The sequence below is a fragment of the Aulonocara stuartgranti genome (assembly GCF_965226115.1).
Source record: "Aulonocara stuartgranti genome assembly, chromosome: 1".
Taxonomy (NCBI): domain Eukaryota; kingdom Metazoa; phylum Chordata; class Actinopteri; order Cichliformes; family Cichlidae; genus Aulonocara; species Aulonocara stuartgranti.
Genome location: NC_138939.1, coordinates 26,374,896 through 26,381,632, shown reverse-complemented (window position 1 = coordinate 26,381,632; position 6,737 = coordinate 26,374,896). Strand labels below are relative to the sequence as shown.

The 6,737-nt window shown below is 36.4% G+C and overlaps 1 long non-coding RNA gene across 2 annotated transcripts; it reads right to left on the bottom strand.

Moving 5' to 3' along the window:
- Nucleotides 1-4,366: 4,366 nt before the first annotated feature.
- Nucleotides 4,367-6,430, bottom strand: LOC309708840. Of its 2 annotated transcripts, none has more exons than XR_014277334.1 (3): nucleotides 6,064-6,430; nucleotides 5,767-5,874; nucleotides 4,367-5,277 (listed from the first exon to the last, which is right to left on the bottom strand). It is a non-coding gene; the product is annotated as an uncharacterized lncRNA (long non-coding RNA). The 2 variants fall into 2 exon arrangements; XR_014277335.1 differs by lacking the exon at nucleotides 4,367-5,277 and adding an exon at nucleotides 5,464-5,648.
- Between the last annotated feature and the right edge of the window lie 307 nt (nucleotides 6,431-6,737).

The following is a 6,737-nucleotide window of genomic DNA, read 5'->3' as shown; positions in this document are numbered from 1 at the left end:
AATATCACTTTCAAAGTCCCATCAAGATTATTATTTTGTTGCTGATGCTGGGTTTATTTGGTGGTGTCCAGTTTGGTGTGTTTTCATGTTTGTTTTAGGGAGAAACGAGCAGACAGTTCACTTGTTAAGCTAAACAAGACAGATCTGTAGGATAATGTCTTTTTTCCTTATAGATATGTTTCCTGTGTGATATTAAAAAACACAAAATATATATAAGGGAGAGGTTATGGGACAGAGAAAAAGAAAGAGGAGCCAGCCAGTGGCAGCTGATGAGAAGAGGGGAGAAATATATGAGTAGTTTTCTCTAGTTTTGACCAGTTTATGATAGCTATTCAAAATCCATCTTTTTAGTTAATGTTAAAATAATGTTGTCATCAAAGTGGGATTGTGGATGTTTTCAGTGGTGGAAAAAGTACTCGAGTAAAATATAAAAAGATCAGATCAGTATGTAAATATCACGAAAAGTAACTCCTGTCAGTATTTTATCTCAGTTGTTTGAAATACATTGCATTTTGAAAGGATATTACTGCTATATTCATCTGTCTGTTCCATATTACAGCTGTAGACCTTATGTTATGCTTTACAAATTTTGAGGGAACTTAAATTGCAGCTATTAAATAATATTTTATAAGGATTTATCTTTATCATCTCTGTCCTGTTAGACATTTATCAGCCAGATACCTTTTCCATTGTGATTTAGGACACAGCTCAAGTGTGTGGGTAAATTACAGGGGTCCACATCAACAGACCGAAGAAAAACCAGAACGGAGTCTGTGTACAAAAAAGAGAAGAGCAGGCTATATTTCCTTAGCAAGCTGAGATCCTTTAACATATGCAGCAAAGTGTAGTTTTTATCACATAGTTGGGACAAATGCACACAAACGTATGTGTGTGTGTGTGTGTGTGTGTGTGGGGGGGGGGGGGGGGGGGGGGTTTAATAGGGAGGGGTAGTTCGTGACACAAGCAGACTCAATACCGCTATCGGGAAGGGCCAGCTCTTAGACTGGCTGTAAACTGGGCACATTTGAAGCTGTCAAAAAGAAACTTTGATCCATCGTATATTCCTGACCACCTCCTACACCATTTACTGAAAAGGCAGAAAAGACTAATTCACTTCTCTTTCATTTTAATGGAGAGACCAAATATCAACCAAAAATCCAGGAAAAGCACATTACATGAACATTACACACTGACTTGCATGTCATTGAGTGAAATAATTATTTGACCCCAAGCAAAGTAGGACTTAGTACATGGTGGAGAATACCTCGGCACAGTTGTAAGACAATTGTTGTAGTTGGTCACCCGGTTTGCATAGATCTTAAGAGGGATTTTGGCCCACTCATCTGTACAGAAGCTGTCAAACTTCATTGTGTTCCTTGGCTGCTGCTCGGTCACTCAAAGTTTCAGATTTTTCTATACGACTGAGGTCTGGAAACTGGCTGGGCACTATATTACCTTAATGGGCTTCTTCTTTATCCACTCCTTTGTTTTTGTTGTCTTTTTTGACTCAATGTCATGCTGGAAAACCCAGCATCAGTGTTATATTCAAATTGTTTTAGTTTGTTTATGGTTAACATTTTGTGGACAAAAGTCCTGGGCCAACTACACACCCTCATAAACTGCTCGACCATGGAAACCGATTCCATAAAGGTCCTAGTGTAAAGTTTTTTTTGTTGATGTCAGTGCGAGAGGAGATTTGTAATTTTACAGTTATTGCAGCAAAGTACTGGCCACTTATACACACCTTAGCTGTAACTTAGTGACCATGGTCTGCCACTTTATGAAAATGCTACTGCCATATCTAGTTTTTATTACTTTATATACTTTTATATATCATTATAATACTAATGATATATAAGAGTATAACACCAATCATTATTTACTATTTATTGAACTAAATGAGAACTGGACATTGGGGTTTATGCTCATTGTTTGTCTTTTTCTTTGTTAATGTACATACATGCTGTATTGCATCTTGGGGTATACCTGGTCAGAACAGAATACAGTTAGACAGTTAGAGAAGACTATACTCACAGCGACCAAAATGACCAGTTGCTTTCTTTCCCGGGATCTAGAATATTCTGACCCCTCAAACACAATCTGTTCTTTTCATCCTGAAAGGCTGAGTGCTATCAGGATGAGGACTTCTTCCATCACAGCACCCACACACTGAGACAGAATGACGGTTATTTTGAAACTTTACACTTTTTGCACTTTCTAAGTGCTGTGGTACCAGCTGGCTTCCATCCCTCTACCCCATCTCCATGATTTGTGTATTCATTACTGTACTTTCTGTGTTTGCAGTTGTTTTGTGTTTAATGGTTACATTCTTCTCATTTCTTAGACTGTCTTTGCTTATTTAAACCTGGAAACACATGACAACTAAGACAGTTTTCTTCTAAACCTTTGTCGTTAACCCTCAACTTTAAATTACAGCTCTACTGTTTTTAAAAAATGGTACTGCGCTAATCATTAAAACAATTTGTGTTATTTATATTTATATTTTTGCCACACTTGAAGCCATTTCATATGATCATTGCAATATGTTTGTGTGACACTCCAGTGTGCCTCTGTGTATTTCAAACTTACATAACTCTTGTTACTAAAACTTGTCTTTTCTGAAATGTTCTGTTTATGTGTATAGCGATGGCATGATAGGTATGAACTTGCCACTATAATTGCCACAGTCAGAATGTTGTTCACTCCATAAACTGAGAGACTAATTGCATAAAGGCTACACTTAATAAAAAATCGTTCACGTTGAACAGCGCATGCATGGCTGTTTTTATAGTATGATTATCATGCAGCTAATTATTGTTTTTAATGACTACCATAATCACTTTTCATTACAGCACATTGTTACTCCTGTACACAATCAAGAACCAAAGCAAAATCAAAATGAAAGCAGAGATAAGGAATTATCTTTTCACATCTACTTAATGGCAGAATAGGAATTTTTTTAGACAATGAATGAGAAATTAAATTCCTAAAAAATACTTTTTTAAGTGGATTCTATGCTTTTCACAGATTTATTTGCACACTGCTTGGAGGTTTCACAAAAAAAAAAAAAAAAACCAAAGAAAATTATGTGCATGCTATCACATTTGTGCATTGCTACCACTTCAGTGGTGAGTCTTCAAATGTGTGAAGCTTCAAGTTTTGGGGCCTATCATCTCCCTCCAGGTACCTGCATGTTTCCTCAGGCACCCAAAGCTGTGGACTTCTCCAGACACGAGGTGATAAGCGGTATTTGTGCTGCAGCCAAACCTGTCTGAGCTTCACAGTAGCTGAAACTGAAATGTGAATACATTCTTCTACCCTGTCCCCTCCCTGGCTTATAACATAATTAGATCTGCTCTTTCTTCCTCTTTGCCTACACTTTTCTTCAAATTTGTCTCAGATTAAAACAGAAATATCTCGTTGTGCTGCCAAGGAGTCTGGCTGGGGATGTGACAATCTCATGTTTGAACATCCCATTTTGTCATGTGCTGTTGCTGAAAACACTCTGTGTTGATCCAAGTTGTGTCTCACTTCTGCTCACAGTGCTTCCATTTTACGTACCTTTTAAATCAATGGTTATATTCAAGGTGCTAAAAACCATACAATCTACAGATGATGGCAAAACACAATATTGCCAAGTGAATTTGTTTTCTGATTTTGTTCCCCATGTTATTTCTGCAAGTGTCTGTGTGGTATGTGAACAATTTAAGAAATAGTATTATGATAAATAGTACCACCGATCAGTTAGAAATTGCTCTGTTTTTTAGGGGCCCCTAGTGGGGAAAAAAAATACAATGGGTAATTTGGTAAAAGAAACCCCATATTTACTTGCAAATGTAACTTGCTTGTAGGGTAGAATACTTCTTATTAGGGAGAAGTATGGGCTGACAAATAGAAATCATATTGTCATTTTCAGCTTTGCTGAAATAGTTTAGTTACTTTTAGGTACCACTTTACAATAAGGCTCCCCTTATAGATGCTAATAAATAGTTTATAGCTATATTATTAATTAATCTGTAAATGCTTTATAAACCATTATTAATGGTTTATTATGCATTAGTTAAGGGTGAGAAAGAGGAAAAAAACTGACCGGTTTCTTGCCAAATAGTGAGCCAAATGTGTTCACCTATATATTTCATCTAGAGTTGCTATATTAAACATTTCAGACTAAGTTACTATCCTGTAAGCACAATCAGCATTTGTAAACATATTTTTTATCACATAAAATTGTACTTCAGAAATGCATTATAAATATCCACAACTATCAATCGGAGCTTTGTTGTAAAGTGTAAAGCATAAAACCATTTATTAATGAATAATAAATATTTATAAATGCCAAATGGGAGCCTTATTGTAAAGTGTAAAGCATAACACCATTTATTAATGACTACTAAACATAAATGACAAAAGAGAGTTTTGTTGTAAAGTTTAAAACATGTCAACATTTATTAAGGACTAATAAACATTTATAAATGCCAAATGGGAGCCTTATTGTAAAGTGTAAAGCATAACACCATTTATTAATCACTAATAAACATTTATAAATGACAAAAGATAGCTTTGTCGTAAAGTTTAAAACATGTCAACATTTATTAATCACTAATAAACATTTATAATTGCCAAAAGTGAGTCTTAAATGTATAATGTCACCATTTATAACACTTAGACCTAAATTACAATCAGTGCTTGAAATAACATTTAACTACTGTCAAAAATGGCAATGTATTGTAAGAGTAACACATGTAAAATTAAATGTGTTTTTTAAAACACCAAACAGTCACCCACTCCAAAAAAAGTTCATGCCAGACTGGTTCAAACTGGAAATATTTTTTGTATGTCCTTAAATAAGCGTCCCAGTGGTCCATCAGGGTGTCGCGAACCAAGCCAAGATGACCACTCAAGAACCATCAGGTGTTCCTCCAGCAACTTCTCAGTGCGATTTCCTCTTAGTCTACGGACATGTCCTTTGATGGTCATCCAAGCCCTTTCGATATGCTGTGTATGACTGCCAGATTGAGGATCTACAAACCACCTGCTGTGATTTACAGTGTAATGTCTGTACCCTATGTTTGTCAAAACATTCTTGTAGGCTCTCCACTCATCACTGATAATGGCACTACCCAACTTAACATGCTGTCTGATCAGAGGAACAAGGTGGCGCCTTGATCATTTTTCAACAAGTTTTAACACGAGCCTTCGCCTTTTGTCTTTAATTCCCATCATTCCAAATACCCATTTCTTCCTTTTCCATGCATTTCCAAAGCGTCCACGTGCATACTGAAAACAAAAAGAATAAAATTAAACAGAATATCTACAAAGAAACATTCAAAAAGATGGTTGCTTCTACTAATTTGTTTTACTTATGGTAAAGGTTTCCATGTTTAGAGGACACATTCAGATCTGCATTGATTCTAACAAACCTGTCTGAGAGTTTACCAACCTTTCGCTGATGACGGGGACAGCTTTCATCTATAACCACAAATTCTCTGTCACCACCAAGACGGTGTCCATTGTTTATTCTGTGTCTTTTAATTGCACGTATACAAACATGTCGAATGTGTCTTGCCATGCTACCTAGTGTTCTGGAGCTGCCAGCCACTTCATCATCGATCATATCTATTTGTCTGAGCCTGAGCCCTTGTGAAAATCTGTGATAGAAATTGAGGCAATTATTACTTACTGAGGCCCTAATTTTATTTCACAAGTCTCGTATTGGTGTTCAATTATGAAAGGTGCATTGCTATTAATGTCTACATCTACATATACCTGTAAATGAACTTCATCCAACTGAAAAGAGATGTTTTTGATTTCTCAAAGAGGGAGCCAGTTCTAATTGTTCTGGAAACTTTCCTATGACTTGCTCTTTTGCAGCACCTGAGAACATATCAATGAGTTAAGTAAAGAAATGGACCCTTAAACAAGAGCATTAATTGAAAAGATAATCACAAAATTAAGTATGAAGAAAATAATAATGAAAAGAGGTTAATGCTCCCTCTTGCATTGATAACCGAAATATTTTGTTATATTTACTACATGCACTACATTATCATGCATTATACATACCACATATATTGGTCTTTCTTCACCACGGAAATCATTTTCATCTTATGGTGACAAACAGGACATCTAAGCTTCTTTTTTAGCAGGTGTTTCTTCTGCAGCCATTTAATGAGCCTTAGTGCCTTATATTTAGTTTGTTTTCCTTCTATTCTGGTGCGCAATCTCATTCCCAAAGACATTCTGGTGGAAAAAAATGAGTAATTTATTTTATTATCACCTCGAAACACCGTAAAATACTCTATGGGAGTCTAGTGCAAATCGGTTCAGAGTTAAAGAACTTCACATGCTATATAAAACAAGCCCTATAATCAAAAATAGTCCCACGCAAAAAAGAGGATTGTCTCACCTGTTATAATGTATCTCCGACTTTGTTATGTAGATCTAACCCGCTGGATTCATGCTAAAAAAATATGTTCTGCTGCCAAAGGGAGGGAAAACAAATTTAATTTAAACGCAGAGGAGCTTATACAACCATCCAATCACAGTTAACTTTATTAAGGAAAGCCCCTCCTCTCAGAGCGCGACAGGCAGTGGAGCGCTCTGGAAGGTCAAGCCAAAGGGGCACGAACAGACACACTGAAGGCGCTCGTTCAAGTTGCTGCGCCATGGATGGAGCAGAAGATAAAAATTTGTGTGCGTCTGCGACTTACACAGTTAGCACACGTTCGAAGAGATAC